Source organism: Dromiciops gliroides, chromosome X (genome assembly GCF_019393635.1).
Source record: "Dromiciops gliroides isolate mDroGli1 chromosome X, mDroGli1.pri, whole genome shotgun sequence".
Taxonomy (NCBI): domain Eukaryota; kingdom Metazoa; phylum Chordata; class Mammalia; order Microbiotheria; family Microbiotheriidae; genus Dromiciops; species Dromiciops gliroides.
The window spans coordinates 47380221-47406107 of NC_057867.1; the positions used below are offsets into that span (position 1 = coordinate 47380221).

The window sequence follows — 25887 nt, forward strand, 5'->3', positions numbered from 1 at the left end:
CCTTTTTGGTCAGTCAACAAGCATCTATTAACTCTATCTAACCAGGCCCTGTGATAAGCACTGGGAATATTAAAGGCAAAAACACTGTCTAGTATTTTGGGGGAGGTCGAGGGAGAGAACGTGCAAATAACAATCCACATTCAAAGCACATTCAGAGGTGGCGGAAGGTAATCTCAGAAGGTAGGGTTGTTGCTATTTATCTGGTTTTTTTGTTTTGGTTTGTTTTGGTTTTTAGTGAGGCAATTGGGGTTAAGTGACTCGCCCAGGGTCACACAGCTAGTAAGTGTTAAGTGTCTGAGGCCAGATTTGAACTCAGGTACTCCTGACTCCAGGGCCGGTGCTCTATTCAATGCGCCACCTAGCTGCCCCTATCCTTCGTTCTTGAAGAGGAACATGACAGATGTCATGACTTGCTGTGAATTGGATTTAAGTGAGGAAGGGCTGTGCAAAGTCACCAGCCTTACCCTCTCCTCCAGAGCACTCTGGGTCAGTTCTATATCTTATATACATACACACATGCATGCACACATGCACACACACACATATACACAACATACATATACACACATATGTGTACATATATACATAAATACACATGTATGTATATATTATATACACATACAACTGGATATAGCCCCGAATGTTTTTAAGGCTATTGGGGTTAAGCGACTTGCCTAGGGTCACACAGTAAGTGTCTGGGATCAAATTTGAACTCAAGTCCTCCCAACTTCAGGGCCAGTGTGCTATCCATTGCGCCACCTAGCTGTCCCTCAGAAGGTAGGGAGAGATTAGCAGGATGGAGGGATGATAAGCCTTCCCAAAGAAGATGCCTTTGAGCTGAGTTTTGACACAAGACAAAGAAGCTAAGGGGCTAAGGTTAAGAGCAGAGTTCAGGTGTGGAGACCAGCTTTTTTAAAAGCATGGAGTCAGGAGATGGAAGACCATTAATTATCATATTAAGGAAGACTCCATTTATTCAATTCAATTCAATAAACATTTATTAAACACTTACTATGCACCAGGCACTGTGCTAAGTATAGGGAATATAAATTTTATTTATCTTGTGTTTTTAACTGTAATGGTGAATCAAGTATTGTGTCAAGAAAAATTTCTGCATCTATTGATATATAATCATACTGTTTTGTCATTTTTGTTATGTTGATATTATATTGATAGTTTTCTTAATATTGAACTAACTACATTCCTGGTATAAATCCAACCTGGTCATTCTGTATAATCTCTGTGATATATTGTTGTAGTCTCTTTGTTAATATTCAAAAGCTATTGACATTCATTAGGGATATCATTCTATAGTTTTTTGCCCTACATTTTTGACTCTCCCTGGCTTAAGCATCAAGACAATAGTTGTATCATAGAAGGAATTTGGTAGGACTCATTTTCCTTTTTTTTCCCAAACAGTTCATGTAGTAATTGAATTAATCTTTCTTTGAAGGTTTGATAGAATTCACTTGTAAATCCATCTGGTCCCAGGGTTTTTTCCTTTGGGAGTTCATTTATGGCTTGTTCATTTTCTTTTTCTTAGATTGGGTTATTTATCTGGGAATTTTATATTTTTAAATATTCACCCATTTTATTTAGGTTGTCAGTTTAATTAGCATATAATTGGACAAAATGTTTCTATTAATTTCCTTTGTTTCTTCTTCATTTGTTATGAATTTTCCCTTTTTCATTTTTGATACTGTTAATTTGGTTTTCTCTTTCATCTTTGGAATCAAATTAGCTAATGGTTTATGTAGTTCATTGTTTTATTTTGTTCTCAAAAAAATTAGTTCCTAATGGGTTGGGGGTTTTTCCCCCATTTATTATTATTTTTTTAATCACTTTGATTTTCAAAATTGCCATTTTAGTGTTCAATTGAGGTTTAAAAATTTTATTGGTTTTCGAGGGGTTTTGTTTCATGTCCATTCATTGAAGTGTCTTTTCTCTCTTTTGCTGATGAAAGAGTTTAGAGAGATAAATTTTCCCTGAGGATCGCTTTGGCTCCATGAATTCCGAAGATTTTGGCATGGAATCGCATTGTTTTCATTATCTTTAATGAAATTATTTATTGTGTCTCTGATTTGCTTTTTTACTCACCAGTTCTTTAGAATTAAGTTATTTAGTCTCCAATTAATTTTTAATCCTTTTTTTTCCAAGAACCTTTATTGGATATATTTTATAGCATTATGGTCAGCAAATGACATGCTTGATATTTCTACTTTTCTTTGTTTGTAAGGTTTTTCTGTCCTAATACGCTGTCAGTTTTGTATAAGGATGTCATGCACAGCTAAGAGATGTATATTCCTTTCTATTCCCATTTTTAAATTGCCAGAGGTCTAGCATATCTAATATTTTAAAAATTCTATTCAGTTTCTCCACTTCTTTCTTGTCTAAGTCTGAAAGGATACACTGAGGCCCCCAACTGTGATAATTTTACTGCATAATTCTCCCTGTAATTCATTTACCTTTTCCTTTAAGTATTTAAATACTATGTCATTAGGAGCATATATGTTAAGTATGTATATTAATGCATTGTCTACAGTACGCTTCAGAATAATGTAGTTTCCCCACTTATCTCTTTTAATCAAGAGTAGTTTTGCTATTGCCTTGTCTGAGATCATAATTACTACTGCTGCTTTTGAAAGTTCACTTGAAGCATAATAAATTTTATTCCAGGCTTTTATTTTAACTCTTTGTGAATCTTTAGGGACAGCTAGGTAAGTACAGTGGATTAAGTGCTGGGCCTGGAGTCAGGAAGACCTAAGTTCATATCCAGCCTCAGGGGCTTCCTAGCGATATGACCCTGAGCAAGTCACTTAACTGCAATTTGCCTCAGTTTCTTCATTTGTAAGATGGGAAAAATAACAGCACCCACCTCCTAGGGTTGTTGTGAGGATCAAATGAGATGACTGTAAAGTTCTTAGCAGAGTACCAGGTGCAGAGTAAGTCCTATATAAACATTAGCTATTATTGTGTGTATTTTTTGTTTTTTTTGTTTTGTTTTTTAGTGAGGCAATTGGGGTTAAGTGACTTGCCCAGGGTCACACAGCTAGTAAGTGTTAAGTGTCTGAGGCCAGATTTGAACTCAGGTACTCCTGACTCCAGGGCTGGTGCTCTATCCACTGCGCCACCTAGCCGCCCCTATTGTGTGTATTTTTAAAGACAACATACTGTTGGATTCTATTTTCTAATCCTTTCTTCATCCATTTTGTGTTTGAATTCATCTCACTGGCGTTCAGAGTCATCATTATTAATTGTGTGTTTCCCTTCACTCTATTCTTTTATCTTTTTCTTCCCTTTGTTTCCCATGTCTCTTCTTTAGAAAGAGGTTGAGGGGCAGCTAGGTGGCGCAGTGGATAGAGCACCGGCCCTGGAGTCAGGAGGACCTGAGTTCAAATCCAGCCTCAGACAGTTGACACTTACTAGCTGTGTGACCCTGGGCAAGTCACTTAACCCCCATTGCCTCACCAAAAAAAAAAAAAAAAGAAAGAGGTTGAGCAGGGAAGTGTGTTCAGCACCAGTCTTCTTTGTTTGGTCCAGTCTGGTTCTGCCCTCTTAATCCTCATCCTCTTTGATCTCCTTCATCCAGAGCCCTTTCCTTCCTTCTTTTAAACACTAACTCAAGATCCACCCTCCAAAGTTAGAGTTGTAAGTATGTCCTAGCAGATTGGATGCTTTGCAAATGCTCCAGCTGAGAGAAACGCAGCAAAGGTCAATAAAATGCAGCTACAAAGGAAAGCACAAATAACACACTCAAGGGGAAAAACAAGAAAGGGAAAGATGACCACGGGATTAAAAACAATAACAACATCAAAATAACAAGAGAGGGACAATTACAAGATTTTTTTGTCCTAAATGAATATGGGGAAATCAACATCTTAAATAGAAATGAGGATAAAAATGGGCTAAAACATCATGGACCAAACTTCATGACACCAGGTCTGCAGGTGAATTTATTTTTTGGGAAGGGACTAAACTGAAGAATGAGAGGGTGCATAAGAGAGAGGGGAGGCAGAAGACAAAGGGGAAAGTAAAATGTACTCTAAACAATGAAGGGAAAAAACCCTGTAATCTCTCAGGAAGAATACAAGAGAAGAGGTAGGCAGAAAGAAAGAGGAAAATCTTGATTAAGTTGTGGGAGAGGGTCATACTGGGGAGAGAATGAAATTCTGTGATGGAATATGTCCTTAGAATGGGTATAGTCTGGAGGGATTTGATGCTTGGAGAGACCACTCCCTCTAAGAGTGTTAGACTTACATGGACAGCATCCCACCTCAGGAGAAGGGGTATAGGGGCATCAGAGATTCAGAGGGAAGCAACAACTAGAAAGGTGAGACAGGGTATAGGCCCAGAGAGGAGACTTCATGTCAAATGGGAAAAAAAAATTATCGCAGTGGGGACGGGGGGGGGGCAGAGGATAGAAATGGATCATATAACCAGGTACTAAGGCAAACTTCAGACATGGGGGCAATAATTCTACCCTCTCTATCTCTTGTAAGAAATGATCCAGGGGGCGGCTAGGTGGTGCAGTGGATAAAGCACCAGCCCTGGGTTCAGGAGTACCTGAGTTCAAATCTGGCCTCGGACACTTGACACTTACCAGCTGTGTGACCCTGGGCAAGTGACTTAACCCCCATTGCCCTGCAAAAAAAAAAAAAAAAAGAATTGATCCATCTAAGAGTGAAGTATAGCAGAAAAGGGGGCTAGGGGGCACAATATACAAGGCAATATCATAGAAACTATTTAGAAGAAAGAATTCAAAATTGGTATTTTAGAGGCTTTGATTTCATAAGGAACGAAAAGACTGAAGACGATAAATAAGTCTAAAGACCACGAATCAAAGAATAAAAGTTCCGAATAAACAGGAAGGGAAGAGAATAAGGTAATGACGTCCTTTTTAGAAAAAGGCTCAGAAAAAAGGGGGAAAAACCCTAACAAATAAAGGAAGGTGAGGGGGAGGAGAAGAAGGGAGATTTTTACTTAACTATTTAAGTGGGAGAAAAAGGAGCAGAAGAATTAGATAATTAGATAAAGGGAAGAAAGAAAACAGAATAAGTTCAGTAAAACTTCAAAAGTCATAAATATGGTGATGAATGGCTGAGAAGGGTGCTTACTGGCTGTACTGAAGACAACATCAACTCAACAACTGCAAAACTGGACTCACCTTTGTTTCTCCAAACCCTCCCCTTCCTGATGTCCCTATTACTGTTAAGAGTAGTACCATCGTCCCAATCATTCAGGCTCCCAATTTAGACATCACCCTTGACTCTTCCCTTTCTCTCACTGCCCCCCCCCATTCAATTTCTTGGCAAGGCCTGTGTATTTTACCTTGGCAACAGCTCTTCCATAGGCCTCTTCTCTCCTCTGACACAGGTCTAGGGCCTAATCACCTCACACTGAAGTTACTGAACTAGCCCACTGATGGGTCTCTCGACGTCGAGTCTTTCTACACTGGAGGTCACGCTCCACTTAGCTTGTCAAAATGATCTTCCTAAAATGTCGGTCTATGTTACCCCTCCATTCAATAAACTCCAGTGGCTCTCTGTTACCTCCAGCATCCAATGGAAAATCATCAGTTTGGCTTTTTAAAGTCTTTCATAACTTGTCCCCTTTCTGCCTTTCCAGTCTTCCTATGCTTCACTCTCCTCTACATTCTCTGCAATCCAGTGACTCTGGCCTCCTTCCTGTTTCTTGCATGTGACACTCAATGCATTTTCCCCTGGCTGTCCCCCATCTCTTCCTCCTGCCTTTCCTGGCTTGCTTTAAGTCTCGGCTAAAATCCTACTTCCTGCAAGAAGCCTTTCCCAGTTCTCCTTAAACTTAGTGTCTTCTCTCTGAGATTATCTCTAATTGATCCTCTGTATGGCTTGTTTGTATATAGCTGTTTCCAAGTAGTCTCCCCTATGAGACTGCGAGCTCCTTCAGAATGTGGACTATCTTTTTGCCTCTCTTTGTATCTCTAGCACTTAGCACAATGCCTGGTACATAGTAGGAGCTTACTCAATGCTAGCTGAATGAATGACTTTCTGAGGGGAAAGCAGCCTGTGGAAAACAGTTGCCTCAAGGTATACTAAGTAAAAAATAACTTAAAAGATAAAGGACTGTCTTTAGAGAGGAAGAGAAAATTTTTTTAAATCCTACTTCAGGGAAAAAAAAACCCAATATTCAAAACAAATGGAGGAAAATATAAGCCAACTCTCATAACTTTAAATGTAAATAGATTAATTCAAGAAAATGAGAGTGACAAATCAGAAAAGAAAAACCCTGACAATCTGTTGCTTACAAGAAACACATCTAAAAATCAAAGACATACACAGAATAAAAATGAGGGGCTAGAGCAAAATTCCTCATGCATCATGCAAATCTAAAAAAAGCAACAGTAGCAATCATGCTATCAGACAAAGTGAAAACAAAAAATTCACAACATAAATAAACAAGGAAGCTGCATTATGCTGAAAGGAAACAGACAACTAACAAATCTGAACACTGAGCCTTTGGGCTCTCAATTCTTTAGTGAAAATTTAGAATTTAAATTAATTATCTTTTTTTTTGGCAGGGCAATGGGCATTAAGTGACTTGCCCAAGGTCACACAACTAGTAAGTGTCAAGTGTCTAAGGTTGGATTTGAACTCAGGTCCTCCTGAATCCAGGGATGGTGCTTTATCCACTATAGCGCCACCTAGATGCCCCCTAAATTCATTATCTTTTGCCATTCCACCTCTCCCTCTGCCCTGCAACCCCAAACTGGTCTTGATCCTGACCGTGACCCATAATCCCTCCTCCCTGCCGTTCTTTCCCAGGCCATGACTCATGCGGTCTTCCCCATCTTGATACCTTGGTGAACCAGTTCCACTCTACAGCGGCCTCTTCTCAAAGTGCCTTCAGATCTTGGCCTTGGATTACTCCTATTCTGAAGAGAGCTAGAGAAAACCACCAAGCCATGCTTAGGGGTTCCACTACAAATTTCTGTTTATATAATCTCATCTGGGCCCTCATGGCAACAGGGCTATTATCTTTTTGTGCCTTTCTAATTGACTCAGTAACTTACCACAGGGGCTTTCCAAACCTTTCCTTCACTCCTCCCACCCGGCCATGGCTCCCCCTCCCTCCACCCTCTCAGCTGAGAAGCTTGCTTCCTTTTTCACTGAAAACATTGAGGTCATTCACCTTGAGCTTCCTCTTCTCCCCTCCTCCCCAACTCACATCACTCAAATACCTTCTGCCACTATCTCCACCTTCACCCCTGTCTCACATGAAGAGGTGGCTCTTTTCCTTACTACACGTGCAAGTGATCCCATTCCATCCTGTCTTCTCCGGCAGATGGCCCCCTCCATCATCCCCACTCTTTCACTTATTTTCTATTTCTCCTTGTCTACTAGCTACTTCACTATATAACCTGTCCACGTCTCTCCCATCCTCAAAAAAAAAAAATCACTTGATCCGTTCATCCTGGCTAGCTATCATCCATCCCACATCTCTCCTCCATTTTGTGGGTCAACTCCTTAAGAAGTCTGTCTGCACATGTTTATACTTCCTTTCTTCTCATTCTCTCTTAACACTCTATAGTTTCGGGGGCAGCTAGGTGGCACAGTGGATAAAGCACCAGCCCTGGATGCAGGAGGAACTGAGTTCAAATCCGGCCTCAGACACTTGACACTAGCTGTGTGACCCTGGGCAAGTCACTTAACCCTCGTTGCCCCGAAAAAAAAAAAAAGTAAAATAAAACACTCTATAGTTTGGCATCTGACCTCATCACTCAACCAAAACTCCTCTCAAAGGTACCAGTGAGCTCTGAATCACCAAATCCAATGGCCTTTTCTCATTCCTCCTCCTTGATAACCTCTCTGTAGCCTTGGATTCTGTCAGTCACCCTCCTCTCCTTGATCCTCTCTTCTCTCTAGGTTTTCATTACACTATATTTTGGTTCTCTTCCTACCTATCTGACCACTTCTCAGTCTCCTTTGCTAGATCTTCATCCAGGTCATTCCCACTAACCGTGGGTATCCCCTGAGCCTCTGTCCTGGGTCCTCTTCTCTTTTTCCTCCATGCTATTTCTTTCTTTTTTTTTTTAAGTGAGGAAATTGGGGTTAAGTGACTTGCCCAGGGTCACACAGCTAGTAAGTGTTAAGTGTCTGAGGCCAGATTTGAACTCAGGTACTCCTGACTCTCCAGGGCCAGTGCTCTATCCACTGCGCCACCTAGCTGCCCCCCCTCCATGCTATTTCATTTGATGATCTCATCAGTATGGATTCAATTATAAGCTCTATGCTGATGATTCACAAATTTACTTATTCACCTAATTTACAAACACGCATCTTCAACTGCCTATTAGACATCTTAAACTGCTTGTCTTATAGACATCTCAAACTAAACACATTCAAAACTAAACTCATTATTCCCTCCCCCCCCAAAAAAAATCTCTCCCCTCCTCTTAACTTTCCTATAGCCATAGAGGGCACCACTCTCTTCTCAGTCCCCCAGGCTTGCAATATAGGTGTCATCCTTGACTCCTCATTCTCACCTACATATCTAATCAGTTGCCAAGTCCTGTCCATTTTATATCTCTCACATACGCTCCCTTCTTTCCTCTAACACTGCTACCACCTTGATGCAGGCCATCATCTCCTCATACCTGGGCTACTGAAATAGCTGGTGCATGGTCCTGTTGCCTCAAGTCTCTCCCGACTCCAGGCAATATTCTACCGCGCTGTCAAAGTGATTTTCCTAAAGCAACAGATATGACCATGTCACCTCCTCTCCCATTCAATATACCCTAGTGGCTCCTGAAAATCCCAAAATCAAGTATAAAATTCTCTGCTTATATTTATATAACCTGGCCTCTTCCAACCTTTCTGGTCTTCTTCAATTTAACTCAACCTCATGTGCTCTTCAATCTATTAAAATGAGCCTCCTTGCTGTTGCACAAGTCATTCCATCTCCTGACTCGGGGCATTCCCACTAACTGGGAATTTTCTTCCTCCTCATCTCTGCCTCCTGACTCCCTTGGCTTCCTTCAGATCTCAGATAAAACTCCCCTTCTATAAGAAGGTTTTTCTGGTCCACCTTAATACCAGTACTGATTATCTCCAATTGAACCTGCACATCAGAGATGTCAAACCTGAGGCCTACAGGCTGCAAGTTGTCCAAAACTCAATGTGACCCAAACTAGATTAAAATGCAATTGGAAAATGTTTAACAAAATAAATTAAAATACAATGGAGATACAAAGAAAGCTTTCCTAATAAATGCAAGAATAAAGCAAAGATGCTCACTATCCCTGATATTATTTGATATAGTTCTATAAATGCTTGTGTAACCCCTGTCCCCAAGGTCCAATGGTATGGGATTCCCTCCATATTGGTGAAGGCGAAGGCCCTGTCCTATGAGAGAGGCAGGCAGGTCAGCTTTCATCAAGCCCCCCTTTGGGGACTCTTCAAGCAGAAATCCCTCTTCAGGACTTTTTAGCACCCTGCCCCACTCCAACCTGCCTTGGACAATGGTCAAGCTTCAAGTTTTCTTCAAGCATCAAGTTCAATTTTGGCTTTAAGAGGGAAGGTGGACAATGACAATCCCACTTCAGGTTGCTGAACGAAAAGGCTCTGGGAAGGAGCTGACATGAACGGAGCTGTCAGTCTCTATCATGTCCTTATTCCCAGCTTACTACTCTAGAGACTTTGTGGAGTTTCCCTTTGGGGGTGAGCTTGGTGCCCCCTTTCTCTGAGATCAGAGTGGTGGCCTCTGGCCCCAATCTTCTGCTTCTCTTCCTGACAGAAATGAAAGTCTTCCTTGGTGAGGGTTTGGGGAGAGAAGAGGCTAAAAGTACATCTCTCTGATCCCTTAAATCATTTGTCTAGGGGATACAATCAGTTTCCATCTAACCGCTGATTACTTTGTCATTCCGGTAGTAAGGAAGAACCCCAAGCAGTATATGGAATGCTTGACTCCTCCCTCACCTAATCGCAGTTCTACAATGAACAAAAATAGCAAATAGTAAAGAAACCCACTTATTCAAATCATAGTAAGACAGAAATAAGAGAAGCGATACATAGGAAAATATATGCCGGATAATAGAGAGTTGTTGTTTATCCTTCATTCTTGAAGAGGTCCATGACATCGTGGTGATGTCATGACTTGCACTGAAGTGGATTTAAGTGAGGGAGGGCTGTGCAAGGTCACCAGCCTCACTCTCTCCTCCAGAGCCATCGGGATCCAGTGGCAAGATAAACATCAGGAAGACTAGAGATGGTCCCAGATATCTTAAGGCAAGTGGGGTTAAGTGACTTGCCCGGGGTCACACAGCTAGTAAGTGTCTGAGGTGAGATTTGAACTTGGGCTGTCTTGACTCCAGGGCCAGTGCTTTATCCACTGCACCACCTAGCTGCCTCGATAGAGAGTGATGGATCTCTCCCATTGGAAGAGAAGTAGTTCTCAAAGGAGGACTCACAGAGAGCTGAAGCTCTTCTTCTCACCAACTCTACCCGGCCACTCATGTAGTGACCTTCATATCCACCAATAAGAAGAGAGTCCCATGCCACTGAATGGGTTTTGGATCGGGGTTACAAGAGCAATAGCAACAAGAAAAGAGAAAGAAAGGGCAGCTAAGTGGTGTAGTGGATAAAGCACCATCCCTGGATTCAGGAGGACCTGAGTTCAAATCCAGCCTCAGACACTTGACACTTACTAGCTGTGTGACCCTGGGCAAATCACTTAACCCTCATTTCCCCACCAAAAATAAAGAAAGAAATGAACTGTATAAAGCCAAGCGAAGAGGAGAAAGAATTATCTTTTGATAATTTGATGACATGATGATTTACTTAGAAAATCCTAGGGAATCAGCAAAGATACTAATTGAGAAAATGATTAGCTTCAGAAAAGTTGTAGGCTACAAAAAGAAACAGCATTTCATGTAATAATAGTAAAATCCAAGAGGCAATAATAGAAAGGAAAATTCAATTCAAAATAACTACAAAGTATATAAATTATTTGGGAATTAATCTATCAAAACACACAAAATATGTGTAGAGATTCAATTTCCAAGAGCTCCCTAAAAAATAAAGAGCTTAAATTGCTGTAGGAATATTCAGTGCTCATGGCTGAGGCAAGTCAATGTAATAAAAATGTCAATGCTATCAAAGTTAATTTTTTTTCTTGCTCAGGATGTTTATTAGATATCAGCCAAGGCATAAGGGACTAAGACAAGCTGCTAACCCTCTCCCAAGCCATTGCCATGAATCAAGGTTTAGGATGTTAAGGGGATCAGAAGTCATAAAACTGTTAAAAGAATAGCTAAAGAGAGAAATGCTTTATCCCCTCCCCAACTCTTTTCCATTTCCTACCCTGGCTAACATTTCTTCCCTGTCCTGAGGGATCAGATACCCAAGAACGGTTGTTCAAAGCCAAGGATCTCTACCTGCTCCATGCCCAGGGCTAGTACAGCACTCAGACCCTAGAAGGAAAAGCTAACAAGGTACACAGACCCCTGGAGTCAGAGAGGGGAGTGTCAAAGTATGGGTAAGTGAGGGAGGAGAACAAGAGAACGTGGTCCAGAAAGTGTACCCTCCTGCATTTTTTTTTTAGTGAGGCAATTGGGGTTAAGTGACTTGCCCAGGGTCACACAGCTAGTAAGTGTTAAGTGTCTGAGGCTGGATTTGAACTCAGGCCCTCCTGACTCCTGGGCCAGTGCTCTATCCACTGTGCCACCTAGCTGCCCCACCCTCCTGCATCTTAAGCAGGTAGAGATAAGCACTTTCCCTAGCAACAGAGAACAGTGAGGACAGGGAGATGGAGCAAGTAAAAGGTTCAATGAGAGGGATTTGAATAATAGGTCCCACTCCCAGAAACAAAAGCCTCAATGGCTACAGAGAGACCCATGCCAGTGTGCAGTAGTGAGGAAATTGAGGGAATTAGGACAGGAATTGTGGGAACTGAATGAACCATAGTGACTCCATCTTGTGATTCAATTCTGGATCTAGCTCAGTTCTACTCAATTATGGGTCTAGTCCAACTTACGTCTTGTGAGAGAACTTTATTCAAGGAAATTGAGGGAAAAAACCCTTATTGCATTATTTGAACCGAGCCCAGAATGGCTGGGAAGCTGGACCACCCCTACCTGCTGCTTAGAGACCCTTAATTAAGGAGCTAAGTTATGTTGACCAGAAACTCAGTCCGATCTAAGGACTGATGCAAAGAGTTTTCTCACAATTATACATCTCAAGCAACTCATCTGTCTTACCTGAAAACTGGCCCTATACTGATCAATCATGTTCCTTTGATTGTTCACCGACACTTGGGGGGGAGTAAGGCACCTCTTTTTCTGATTTAAGGGAACTGTACCTGTTCACTCTCACCCACCCAACTTGGAAAGTCCCTAATCTTTCCTCCAATTAGAAATCAGATTACCTAAAGTTGTATCCTGGTTGTTTCCTTTTAATTAATTGGACTTATTTGATTAATTGTTGTTAATGTATAAAAGTCTGTCTCCCCCTATATTTGGGGTCCAGACCTAAGCTGAAGAGGTCTGGAACCAGTTTGTTGGGCAATTGCCCCAAATTGCTTAATAAATCCATGTGCTTGGAAGATTGTCCTGGAGAGAAATTTGGAGCTATGCCCAAAGGGCTATAAAACTGTGCAAACCTTTTAACCCAGCAATACCACACTAGGTCTCTACCCCCAAAGAGATCAAAGGAAAAGGACATATTGTCCAAAAATATTTATAGTAGCTCTTTTTTGTGGTGGCAAAGAATTGGAAATGGAGGGGATGCCCATCAATTAAGGAATGGTTAAACAAATTATGGTATATGATTGTGATGGAATACTATTGTTATATGAATGATGACCAGGATGCTTTCAGAAAAACCTGGGACAACTTATATGAACTGATGTAAAGTGAAGTGAACAGAACCAAGAGAACACTGTGCAGCTCCAGCAACATTGTATAATGTTGTATAATGACTGTGAATGATTTAGCAATTCTCAAAAATACAATGATCCAAGACAATTCCAAAAGACTTATGATGAAAAATGCTATTCATCTCCAGAAAAAGAACTGATGGAGTCTGAATGCAGGTCAAATCATATTTTTAAAACTTTCTTTACTTTTCTTGGGTTTTGGGTCTGTTTTCTTTTACAACACACTTTATATAGAAATATGTTTTGCATGGCCTCACATGTATAATCTATATCAAATTGCTTGCCTTTTCAACGAGGAGGTAGGGAAGGAAGGGAGAGAATGTGGAAGTCAAAATTTAAGAAAAAAGAATGCTAAAAATTGTTTTACATTTAATTGAGAAAAAATAAAATTAAAAAAAACCCAACCAAACAAAAAGAAGCTAATCTAGGTTTAACATAAGGAAAGACTTACTAACAATGAGAACTATACAAAAGTAACACCTCAGAAGATGATTTTCTCACCTTTAGAGATCTTCAAGCTCAGGTTGGAACATGCCTTGTTGGGTTCGATGTAGAAGGATTCTTGGTCAGGTCAAAGTAGGGAAAGAGGTCTACGTAGCCTCTGAGGTGCCTGCTAACTGAGCTTCTGTGACTTCTCTGCCTTAGACTTTCATCATCTTCTTCATCTGTAAAAAGACAGATATAGACTTACTACGGAGCCACCTAAAACCCTCCAGGTCTAAAAGCTATACCGCTATAGTCCCAGTGAAGTAATCTAATGCACACAGGACTTCCCCCTGCTGACAAAAGTTTAGGCATCACCCTATTTCTCTCTGTATAGGTCATAGGTTGTTGCTTTGGCGAACACCTGCTACCCAGTTTGGAATCTTGCTGCCCATCTTCTGGTCAGAGACAATGTTCTCATTTTGCTTGTGGTGTCTCAGGGTCCCCACAGACATGATTTGCTATTCGAGAGAGGAAATGGGAATTAGATGGCGATGATCAGTCTTAGCAGTCTCTTTACTTAATCATAGCAAGTTTTCAGAGTAATAAGTTTAGCTTCTTGAGACCGCTGGGCCTTAGTTACCACCTCTAGTACCTCTGATTTTGCTAGAATCACTCAAGAACATATTATTTGTATTATTTGTCTCCACTTAGAGAGAAGTAGTCCTCTGGACAGAGTATTATTAGGCATAAGTAATACCTGACCCAGCTCTGATATCCTTCTAACGTACCTAAAAATTGCTATGGTCCCATTCACAAGTGTGTGTGAAGGGGAGAGGGGGGTTGGCTGACAAAATTTCCCAGTTAATTATGATGTCTTCCTATTAATATAAAACCTCGATACTTTCAAAATCACTTCCATAGCCTCTGTGAGGTCAGCTTCTGGACACCCTCGTCCCCTAGGACATAATACCACTGACTACTTGCCACAAGGCCTCTGAGGACTGCGCTGAGACCTAGAGAACTGACATCTAGCCACCTGCCTTTGTCTATGGACCAATCCTTTGATGCTGAGCCTGGATTCATCACTGATGGTTAGTCTATTATCACCCACCCTGTTAATCTCTCCATGCCAGTGATACTAAATCCCACCATTCCCCACTGCCGGGGAGAAAACCCTCCTCAAATCTGCTCTTTCACTCCCATCTCCCTCAACCTTGCCCTCCCACCCCTATGTTCCACTCCAGATCTGCCTTCTCTTTCCACTGTGTTCTATGGAAATCTTATTCTGTAATTATCAAGATTCCTTTCATTATATTTCTTTATAAATACATTTCTACTGATTTTTTAACATTACCAGAGTTTTCCACAGTATCCCTTGTGTTCTCCCTCCCACTCCCAGAGAGCCAATCCATATAACAAATAGTATTTTTTAAAAGACAAAAAGGGAAACAAATAAGCATAACTGATTAATAATAGAATAAAACACTGAAAGTATGTGCAATGTGCAACATTTATGGGCCTCCCACTTCTGCAAAGAGGTGAGGTGTTAGTGTCTTCTCATTTCTCCTTTCAAATTATGCTTGTTTGCCACATTATTGTTTTAGTCATTGCATATATTGTTTTCTTGGCTCAGCTCACTTTATTCTGCATCAATTTATGGAGGTCTTTCTTTGTGTCACTATATGCATCACTTTTGTCATTTCTTACAGCATAGTAATATTCCATTACATTCCTGCACCACAATTTGTTTAGCTGTCCCCCAATCAATGGGCCTCTACTTTGTTTCCAGTTCTTTGCTACCACAAAAAGTGTGCTATAAATATTTTGTGCATATGGGGACTTTCTTCTTATGAGTGGTTTCCTTGGGGTATATGCCTAGGAATGGAATCTCTGCAGCTGGGGGTCACTTTATTTACTTAATTCCAAATTGCTTTCCATAACAGTCATACTGATTCGCAACTCTGCCAACCATATACCAAGGTTCCTATCTTCCCACAATCCTTCCAACACTGTCTATTGCCATCCTTTTTCATCTTTGCCAATTTTCAGTACATGAGGTGAAAAGTTAGGATTATTTTGATTTTCATTTCTTTTGTTATTAGTGATTTGGAGCATTTATGTGGTTAATACTTTGCAATTCTTTTGAGAACTATTTATTCATATTCTTTGACCACTTATCTATTGGAGAATAGCTTGTGGTCTTATATGTTAATTGTTTATGTATCTTGGATACCAAACCTTTAAAGAGATTTGATACAAAGATTTTTTTTCCATTTGACCACTTCCCTTCTTATCCTAGATGCGATAGTTTTTATCTCTGCTGAAGCTTTTCAGTTTCATGCGATCATAGTTATCTATTTTATCTTTTGTAATTGCCTCTATCTCTTTTGTTTGGTTAAGAATACAGATTCTACCCATAGATGTGAGAGAGATATAAGATCTGCTTCTTTTCTAATTGTTTTATAGTATGATCTTTAATATTAAGGCCACTTAGCCATTTGGAAGGTATTGTGGGATATGGTATAAAGCCCAATTTCTGCCAAACTGCTTTCCAGTTTTCCCATCAGTTTTTCTCCAAGAGGAAGTTCTTTTCTAAGTAATTTGTGTTTTCCAGTTTATCAAAAACTGCATGATTTAATTCCATTGTTTCTGATTCTCCCCTTTTTAGTTTGTTCCACTGATCTGCCTCTCTTTTTAAGTAAAGCCAGATGATTTTGAGGATGACTGCTGCTTCGTACATATAGTTTGAGGTCTAGAAGTACTATTCCCTCTTTATCCTTTTCCCTTGTTATTCTTTTTTTTTTTTTTTTTAGTGAGGCAATTGGGGTTAAGTGACTTGCCCAGGGTCACACAGCTAGTAAGTGTTAAGTGTCTGAGGCCGGATTTGAACTCAGGTACTCCTGACTCCAGGGCTGGTGCTCTATCCACTGTGCCATCTAGCTGCCCCCTCCCTTGTTATTCTAAATCTTGTTTTTCCAAATGAATTTTGTAATTATTTTCAGTATAGCACTAAAACTATAAATTAAAGTTGATGGTATTGTCATGTTTGTTATATTCACCTCGCTAAGCTGTGAGCCCTAAATATTCCTCTAGCTATTTAATGTGTGCTTTATTTCTTTAGGGAACACTTTACAATTAAGTCTATTTAAGTCTTTTGTGTGCTTTGGCATCTTGAGTCTCAAATATTTTATGCATTCCATAGTAATTTAGAATGGGATTTTCCTTTCTATTTTTGCCTCTTGGATTTTGTTATTATTGTATAGAAAACCTGTTGCTTTTTGTAGGTTTATTCTGTAGCCTTTAACTTTTCTGAACCTACTGTCTTGATTGGTATCTCTGCTAATTCCCTAGGAGTTTCCAAGTAAACTAGCAAATCATCAGGAAATAGAGATAGTTTTTACCTCCTATTTGCCAGTCTTTACAACTTTCCATTTCTTTCTTTTGTCCTAATGCTATTGCTATCATTTTCAAAACTGATAATAGTGAGGAGAATGAGCATCCTTGCATTATTCCCATATTGATTGGAAAAAGTTCTAATGTATCCCTACTGCATATGATCCTTGCTTTTGGATACTTTTTTGTGATATTAAGAAAAGGTCCATCTATTGCCTATACTGTGTAGGATTTTAGCATAAATGAGTGTTGTACTTTTAAAAGGCTTTTCCCATATCTATTGAGATAATCATGTGGTTTTAGGTATTTTTGTTTTTAATATTACAACTTGGACTCACTTCTATCAGGTAGATTTATGCCTGAATTCTTAGTCATTCTGCACTTAGAAGGGTAGTTACAAAATGGTTCATGCTTATGCCCCCAGTAAGAGAACAAAACTCTCTAACAATGGATCTGGGGTTGAACTCCCAGCCTTGTAGTAGGAAAGGCTTCTCTCTCCTGTGCAATATCCACTGCATTCTCATGCTGCAAACCAAGGGAAACCCAACAATCACAGGTGGACTAAAAATAATATAAAATTTGGCAAATGTATTATTAAACAGGATAAATTTAAGAAAAACACAAATGGAAGTAAGACTGGGTTAGGGTAGGGCCTGCTCATTGTTCCTCTCTCCAAGGGCTTATTTCTCTCTTTAATCTTGTTCCTGGGTGAGTAGGAAACTGAAATGAAACATATCCAGTCACACACACACACCTCCAAGCTTGTTCATTCAGATGGAGGTCATTTCTCATGGTCTTACAAAAGAGAGATGTGGCCAGGACCAAGTACTAATCCTTTGAAAAGCTCAGCACTGCCTCCCTTCTTTGGCTCTGCAGGTGCCACACACACCCCGCCCCCCACACCCCCCCCACACACACCCCTTGAGAGCTGGTTTTACATTTGTTTCTTCTCTTCCCAAACTGGGAAGAATTACTACAAATGCCATAGGGTTTTGTGGCCAGCCAGACTTTTGATAGGGGTTGTTACAATATGTTATGTTGATTATTTCCCTAATGTTGAATTATCCTTGCCTTCTCAGTATTAATCCAACATGATCATAATGGATCATTCCTTGGATAAATCAATGAAGTATTATATAATATTATTTTAAAATTCTTGAATTATATATTAACTGATGATATTGGTCTATAGTTCTGTGCTATATGTTCTTTTATGATTTAGGTGTTAGGAGCATATTTGTCTCATAAAAGGAATCTGATGGGGTGCTTTCTTTCTCAATTTTGAAAATAATTTGTTTAGTATGGCTACTAATAGTTCTTTAAAAGTCTGAAATGGGGCAGCTAGGTGGCACAGTAGATAGAGCACTGGCCCTGGAGTCGGGAGAGCCTGAGTTCAAATGTGACCTCAAATTGCCTGCAAAAAAAAGTTTGATAGAATGAACCTGTGAATCTGTTAGGACAAGGAGTTTCTTCCCCTTTGTTGTTGTTCAGTTGTTTTCAGTTGTGTTTGACTCCTTGTGACTCCATTTGGGGTTTTCTTGGCAAAGAAACTGCAGTGGTTTGTCATTGCCTTCGCCAGCTCATTTTACAGAAGAGGAAACTGAGGCAAACAGGGTGAAGTGATTTGTCCAGGCTCACACAAAAGGTGTATTCTTGACTCCAAGCCCAGCCCTTTATCCACTGCACCTTAGCTGCTATGGTCAAGAATATATTTATTATTTCTGCTTTTTTATATTTGTTTACACTACCTCTATGACATCATATATGGTCATTTTTTTGGTAAAAGTTCCATGTGGTCCTGAGATATAAATACAGATGTGTGTGTGTGTGTGTGTGTGTGTGTGTGTGTCCTAGTTAGAAAATGCCATAAGTCTTTTAGCTCTGGTTTCTCCAGTGATTTGTTTGGGTATGTATTATCCCTTTTGTTGACCTTTCTGTTGCCTCTTTCCAAAACCAAGACAGGGACATTGAAATTTCTTTTCTTTTTTTTTTGCAGGGCAATGAGGGTCAAGTGACTTGCCCAGGGTCACACAGCTTGTAAGCTCAAGTGTCTGTGGCCGGATTTGAACTCAGGTCCTCATGAATCCAGAGCTGGTGCGTTATCCACTGCACCACCTAGCTGCCCCCGACATTGAAATTTCTTGTCATTGTTATGTGACTGTCTATGTCTTCTTAATATTTCCTTTATGAGTTTGGATACGAACACATTTGGAGCTTATTATTTTAATATTGATATTGTTTTGTTTGTGAATTCTTTTTAGCATAATGTAGTTTCCTTGTTTTGAATGTTTTTGATTGGTCTGATGCCATGATTGGAACTCCTACTTTTTTGGATTCCCTTGATGCCTGGTAAATTTCTTTCCTCAGCCCTTTATTTTTTTTTTTATTATTTTTTTTTTAGTGAGGCAATTGGGGTTAAGTGACTTGCCCAGGGTCACACAGCTAGTAAGTGTTAAGTGTCTGAGGCTGGATTTGAACTCAGGTCCTCCTGACTCCAGGGCCGGTGCTCTATCCACTGCACCACCTAGTTGCCCCAGCCCTTTATTTTTATTATGTATTTTTTTGGTAAGCAATAGACTGTAGAGTTTTGTTTTCTTATTCAGTCTGTCACTTTTTTGTTTTATTGAATTGTCTAATCCAGTCACATTTAAAGTTATGAAAGTTAGGTTTTTATTTTCTTCCATTTGTCTTTAATACTTTTTTCTGAATTCTTAATAGGAATTTTTTTTTTGTTTTTCATCCATAAAGACAGTGCTATTCTCTTCAGTTATTTTAGTTCAATATTTTTTAAAGAAACCTTACTCCCACCAGCTCTCTTCCATTCAACCTTAAGCCTTTCCTCCCATTTGTTATTCCTTTTCCTACTTTGGGGGTTTTGTTTCATTTTTGCTTTTATCTAGTTATTTAATTCTTTCCGTATTTTTCCCCTCAGTCAAGTAGTCAAGTAGAATGTCCCTTCTTGGTTCAATCATTTTGAAAATTTCATTTTCTACATCTTGTTTTTTTTTTCTAAAAAAAGATTTATTTCCTTCATTCTCTTTATTATTTATCTTCCTGTTCTATCTATTCTGGAATTGTATTCTTTGGTTCATGACTCTTATAATTATTTAGTTCTTCTTTAATCTGTGTATTTATCATGGAATTAAAGCTTACAAGGCACCTATTTGGGGTTCCTTCTTGTAAACAGTTTCTGTGTAACTGTGTTGTAGATTTTTGTCCCTGGCCTCTTTTTTCTTTTGTGCCTCATTCTTAGAAATACCATTTCCTGCCAGTGATAGCGAGAATATTGCCCCCAGGTAGAATTTTTTTCCTATGTCCCTGATTGTGCTGTTCATTATTCATTTTGGCCTCCCCTTGGTCTTGATGGAAGGATGGGAAGTCTACCATCCTAAGGGCTCTTTTAAGTTTAAATGTCCTCCTCCACCAAGATAGTTGTTGTTGGTCCTTCCTACTGGAAGATCATGACATCAGAGTGATTTCATGACTTGCAGTGAATTGAATTTAAGTGAGGCAGGGCTGTGCAAAGTCACCGGCCTCACTTTCTCCTCCAGAGCCATCTGGGTCCACCGGCAAGATATGTATCAGGATGACTGACTGGAGATGGCCCTGGATATTTAAGACAGTCGGGGTTAAGTGACTTGTCCAGAGTCACACAGTTAGTAAGTGTCTGGGTTCAAATTTGAACTCAGGTCCTCCCAACTTTAGAGCCAGTGCTCTATCCACTGAGCCATCTAGCTGCCCCTACCAAGAAAGCAAGGAGGAAACATAGGTCAAGACCAAAGCCAAGGCCTCTACTTCTCTCCCAAGTGGTTCCTCCTTAGGAGTTTTACCTGAGACACTAAAGAGCTTTCAATCTATGAAATAACTGTGGCCCCCAAATAGCTTGATATTTTATAGACATCACCTAGGGTCTGACCAAGTTTGCTCAGGCTATCTGAACATCACCCCAGTTACAAGAACTTTTCTCACTCAGACCAAAAGCCACGATTGATTGTTTCATTAAAATGTTAGCCTCTTAGGGGCAGCTAGGTGGTGCAGTGGATAGAGCACCAGACCTGGATTCAGGAGTACCTGAGTTCAAATCCGGCCTCAGACACTTGACACTTATTAGCTGTGTGACCCTGGGCAAGTCACTTAACCCCAATTGCCTCACCAAAAAAAAAAGTTAGCCTCTGTTTGAGACTGATTGATTGTTTTCACCTGATTAAGGTACTAGATCATCTTATCACTTACCTTATGTGGGATAGAGTGATTTCACTGATTTACTCAATCAACACCCCACCCCTATATATGAACTCCTCTGTTTGGCATTTCAAGCCCTTTCCACATTTCCATTCTTCTCATGTATTCAACAATCCAAAGACCCTGGCCAGCTTACTCTTTCTTGCTCACAGCTCTATGCCTTTTCAGTGGCTGCTTCGTGGGGTAGAGGTGCTTCTCCTCCTCACTTTTGCCTTGTAGCATCCTTAGCTTCCTTCCAGATTCTGTTTAAATCCTGCCTTCTGCAGGAGGCCCGTCCTCTTCCCCTCCCCCCACTACAGACTGCTAGTGCTTTCCCTCTGAGATTATTTCCATCATACTGCATATATATTATGTGGAGAGTGTTTTGCATGTTATCCATTAGAATGTGAGCTCCTTGAGCCTACAGACATTACTTGTGCAGCTTGGTTTGACTCACCATGCAACTGAAACTGATCCTTCCAAAATTACCAATTGATCTCTTAATTACCAAAACTAATAGCCTCTTCTTAAGGCTCATCCTTTTTGACTTGCAGCCTTTGACACTGTCAATCATTCTCTTCTCTTTAAGTTTTCATGACTTTGCTCCTTCCCGCTTTTCCTCCTACCTGGGTGACCCCCTCCTTCGCGGTCTCCTTGGCTGTATCTTCTTCATCCAGGTCAGGTCCATGCCATTTCCCATTCAGCTGCTCTCCTAAATTTCACGATTTCCTGAAACTCATCAATCTGCAAGATAAAATCAACTATATAATTCATACCTCTTCAGATGATTTCCCAAGCTGACTACAGGTATCACTCTGCCCCTCTCTTTCTAGCTTCTTTTTTGTGTTGTCTCCCCGATTAGACTGTGAGCTCCTTGAGGGCAGGGACTGTCTTTTACCTTTCTTTTTATCCCCAGAACTTAGCACAGTGCCTGACACATAGTTTTAGAAGAGGACCAATGACATCACAGAGTAATGTCTTGACTTGCTCATGAATTGGATTTAGGTGAGGCAGAGTTGCTCAAAGTCATCAGCCTCATTCTCTCTTCCAGAGTCAGGAACAAAAGTCAGGATGACAGGCAATGTCCCAGGATGCAGTAGAGGACCTTGGTATTTTCTATGTCTGACCAAGCTCTAAGAGCTCCATAGTGTCTGCTTCAGCCACCTCCATGGCTGCTGGAACAAACTGTGCCAGAGGGATGTCTTCACATGCTTGGGGTTGACACCCCCCCCCAACTCACCAAAGGGTTTGAGGCCTGTTGGTTACCCCTCAACCTGGTTTTGCCTGTCTGCTGAGATGGTTTTACTGGAGTGTGGACACTGTGCATGCTATAGCTTCTTGGAGTCACAGGTGCCAGTTGGGTGACAGGTGGACACCAAAGGTGGACAAGCAGTCCTGAAAAGGGCTGGGAAAGCCCTCACACCAGAGGTGTTAGTCCTTCCTGAACATCCCATACACCCCATGTGGAAGAATAAGACACAGTGAGAGAATCCACTAATCACCTTCTGAGAATGACCTCAAGGGGAAAAGTCCCAGAAATGTCATATCGAAATCCAGAGCTCTTAATTTCAATGAAATAATACTGTAGACTTACTAGCTGTGTGACCCTGGGCAAGTCACTTAACCGCCATTGCCTGCCCCTCCCCCAAAAGAAATAATACTGTGAATATCCAAAAAGTACCAAGGAACAACAGTCAGCATCATTCAAGGCTCAGAAGCTTCTAGTCTAGAATAACAGAGATCTTTCCCCCCCTTAGGCAATGTGGTATCCCCACTCCCTCTCACCAGGACTTACCATATTGATGCCCTTTCTTATAGATATTTGATAATCTAAGAAGGGCCCACTGCGGCTTGGAACTCCCCAGATGAAGACATCTACCAGCCTCAGCCTTCCTGGAAACAGGTGTGCACCACCATGCCTGGCAAATATATTTCAAAAAGGAATATATATATAGATTGACAATGAATAATAACATCCTGTAAAGTTGAATATAATCCTACAGGAGGAAAAATGAATCTTTAATAGAATAGAGGACTTTCAAGCACTGTTGATGAAAAAACCACAATTGAGTAGGAACTTTGAAATGCAAAAGAGTCCAAGTAAACAGAGAAAGGTAATTGTATTTATGCAACTGTAAGGGGCAGTTATGATATAGTGCTAACATTTTATTTACTTTTTTTTTTGTGCGGGGCAATGGGGGTTAAGTGACTTGCCCAGAGTCACACAGCTAGTAAGTGTCAAGTGTCTGAGGCCGGATTTGAACTCAGGTCCTCCTGAATCCAGGGTCACTGAACAAGCCCCCAGTGCTAACATTTTAATAGGAGAAAAACAAATACAGGTGTCCCTTTAGAAGCTTAAAGTCTTCAATGGGTATCAAGGCAATAAATAAGAAAATCAGAGGTTCTAGGAGTAGATTGGTTCTATTGTGAGGGTTTGAAGTGAAAAGAGAAGGAAGGATGAAAGAAAGAATACACTAGTATAGAAAGGAGGAAGAAGCAGGAGGAAATTAGGTTTTTAAAAATAATTTGTTTATGTGAAATAAAGAATATAAAAAGGTGGTGAAAAGGGGATGAATTTCACTCTTATCCATACTGGACAAAGGAGGGTTGAACACACACAATTTACAGTAGCAATATATCAAATTCAAAAGGTAAAGAAGGGGGACAGCTAGGTGGCACAGTGGATAGAGCACCGGCCCTGGAGTCAGGAGGACCTGAGTTCAAATCTGACCTCAGACACTTAACACTTACTAGCTGTGTGACCCTGGGCAAGTCACTTAACCCCAATTGCCTCACTAAAAACAAACAAACAAACAAACAAACAAAGGTAAAGAAGCAGGGGTAGATATTGTGGGTGGGGGAATAAGAGGGAGGGGGAATACTGGAGAGGGAAGTCACAAGAAATATCAACTTCTTGCTCTTGAAGGGAATGGGGGAGAGATAGAGGGAAGGAAGGAAGGAAGAAAGGAAGGAAGGAAGGAAGGAAGGAAGGAAGGAAGGAAGGAAGGAAGGAAGGAAGGAAGGAAGGAAGGAAGGAAGGAAAGGAGAAAAGAAAAGAAACCGAATCTTAGGAAGTGCTCATCAATTGGAGAATGTTGTTACATTACACTAATTAGTTCATTTAAGCCTAGGGGAAATATAATGGCTCCTAAGGTCTACACGGTTTCCTCATCTTCAACTTTAGGGAATTCATTTTAAGCAAAATGTCTAAGTTCAATCAGTCTCTCTGAGCCTCCAGTTAGGAGAACTATTAACATTTAGGTAGAAGTTTGGACTCTATCTTTAAATTTCTATCTATCTCTAGATAGTCCTTGGTCTTTTTGTAGTTGAAGCAAAAATCAGTTTGCTGAAAATGCTTGGGTAATGAACCAGCATATTATAATTTCTGTAGAGAAATAGGCATTGAGAAGGGAAGTTGGCTAAGGAGCTGCCCTTTTCCTAGGATGTCCCTCAGCCCATGTGTGCTCCAAGATGCTGATAAGGCTCTATGACCTCTCCTTGATGTTCTTCCTTCTTTGCCACAGCTCAGTCTAACCTTTACTCTTGAGAAATATATTGGGACTCCATGCTTGTTCTATACTCAATGCTTCTAGACCTTCAGAATATTTATCTGGTTCTGAGATTTGCTCCTTCTTTTTCTTCATATTCCTTAGGAAGTGACCAAGTCTTTCTGACAATGACTTCGATTGACTCAAGTAGGTTTATAGGCAGTCCCTATTCAAAGAAGTGTTCTTACTACCCAAGGCACTAAAATGATTTCTTAGGAGTTGGGATATTCATAAATAAAAACTTCCCCAAACTATTAGAACCACCCTTATACTGATCCCCCAAGTCAATTTAATATTTGCTATCCTCAGCCAATATACTGGACTGTGTTTGGCAAAATCCATGGTCTCAAATCCTGGATAGCTCTTTTGTCCCACAGAGAGGTTTTACATTAGGTTTTTTGAATGCCCTTGCCAATTCTTTGTACTGTGTAAAGAGTCTTGGGAAAAGTCTGGGTGGCACAGTTCATAATCAAATCTGGTAATTAACATTCCTCTCGATCCAGAGGGTTTAAACTCCTGCTCCAGCAGGAAAATAACTTCATCTGGAAAAAAATAACAACTCTGCCCTCCAATTGCAAGATGGCTTCTTCTTGTATAAAAAAATAGATACAAGTTTTCCTCTAAAAATTCTAATGTGATCAGGAATCATAGACGGAGTTAAACAGGAAAGAGGACCTAGGAATGATTTTGTTATGTTCTGACAATCTCAAAAAAGGAATGAAAGAAAAGAAAGGGCAGGGGGGGGGAGGGGGAAGAATATTCTAGGGAGATAGGAGGAGGAAATGTGGGAGAATTTATCTCACATATTTGGGATGCTCCAAGTAGATGGCTACACTAACAAGGGGGGAAAACGGTAGGGGGCACCTTCAAATTTCACTTTCATCCAAATTAAAGTGGGGGAGATTGTACACATACACACACACACACACACACACACACACACAAAGTGTTTGGTGTCGAAATATTTTCAACTCAATAATGAAGCAGTAGGGTGTAGGGAAGAAAAGAAAGGGTCAATTCTGGTAGGGATTAACCATAAAGAAAACAAACTAACCTTGGAGAATGAATTGTGAAAAGGGGTTTAAAATGAAGGAATGGAACAAAACCCCGTGATTTTGGTCTGGGCAAAGTAGAAGAGAAGAGGTATAGAAGATTAGAAGCAGAATACAATCAAGCAAAAAAGCACTGGTACTGAGCACACTCTTCTCTCACTACCTTCTTTTTTGTAAATAGGGGGCCAAGGGCAAAGAGAGGGAAAAATATTAAAAAGAAAAGAATAGATGGCAATACATGGTTAATGAGAATAACTGAATGTGAAAGGACAAGAAGAATTCACTCAGAAAATGAAAGGCAAGACAATAGCAGAATGGAATAGAAAGTAGACTCCAAC

General features: G+C 40.3%; 1 long non-coding RNA gene across 1 annotated transcript in view; it reads right to left on the reverse strand.

The window, feature by feature from the left end:
• The window catches only part of LOC122733696, a 55228-nt gene that overhangs the window by 17114 nt on the left and 12227 nt on the right, over positions 1–25887 (reverse strand). The window contains exons 3-5 of the long non-coding RNA XR_006353944.1: positions 22745–22868; positions 21576–21693; positions 13411–13574 (exon numbers count right to left, since the gene is read on the reverse strand). This is a non-coding gene — a long non-coding RNA (uncharacterized LOC122733696). The remainder of the gene's footprint in view (positions 1–13410; positions 13575–21575; positions 21694–22744; positions 22869–25887) is intronic.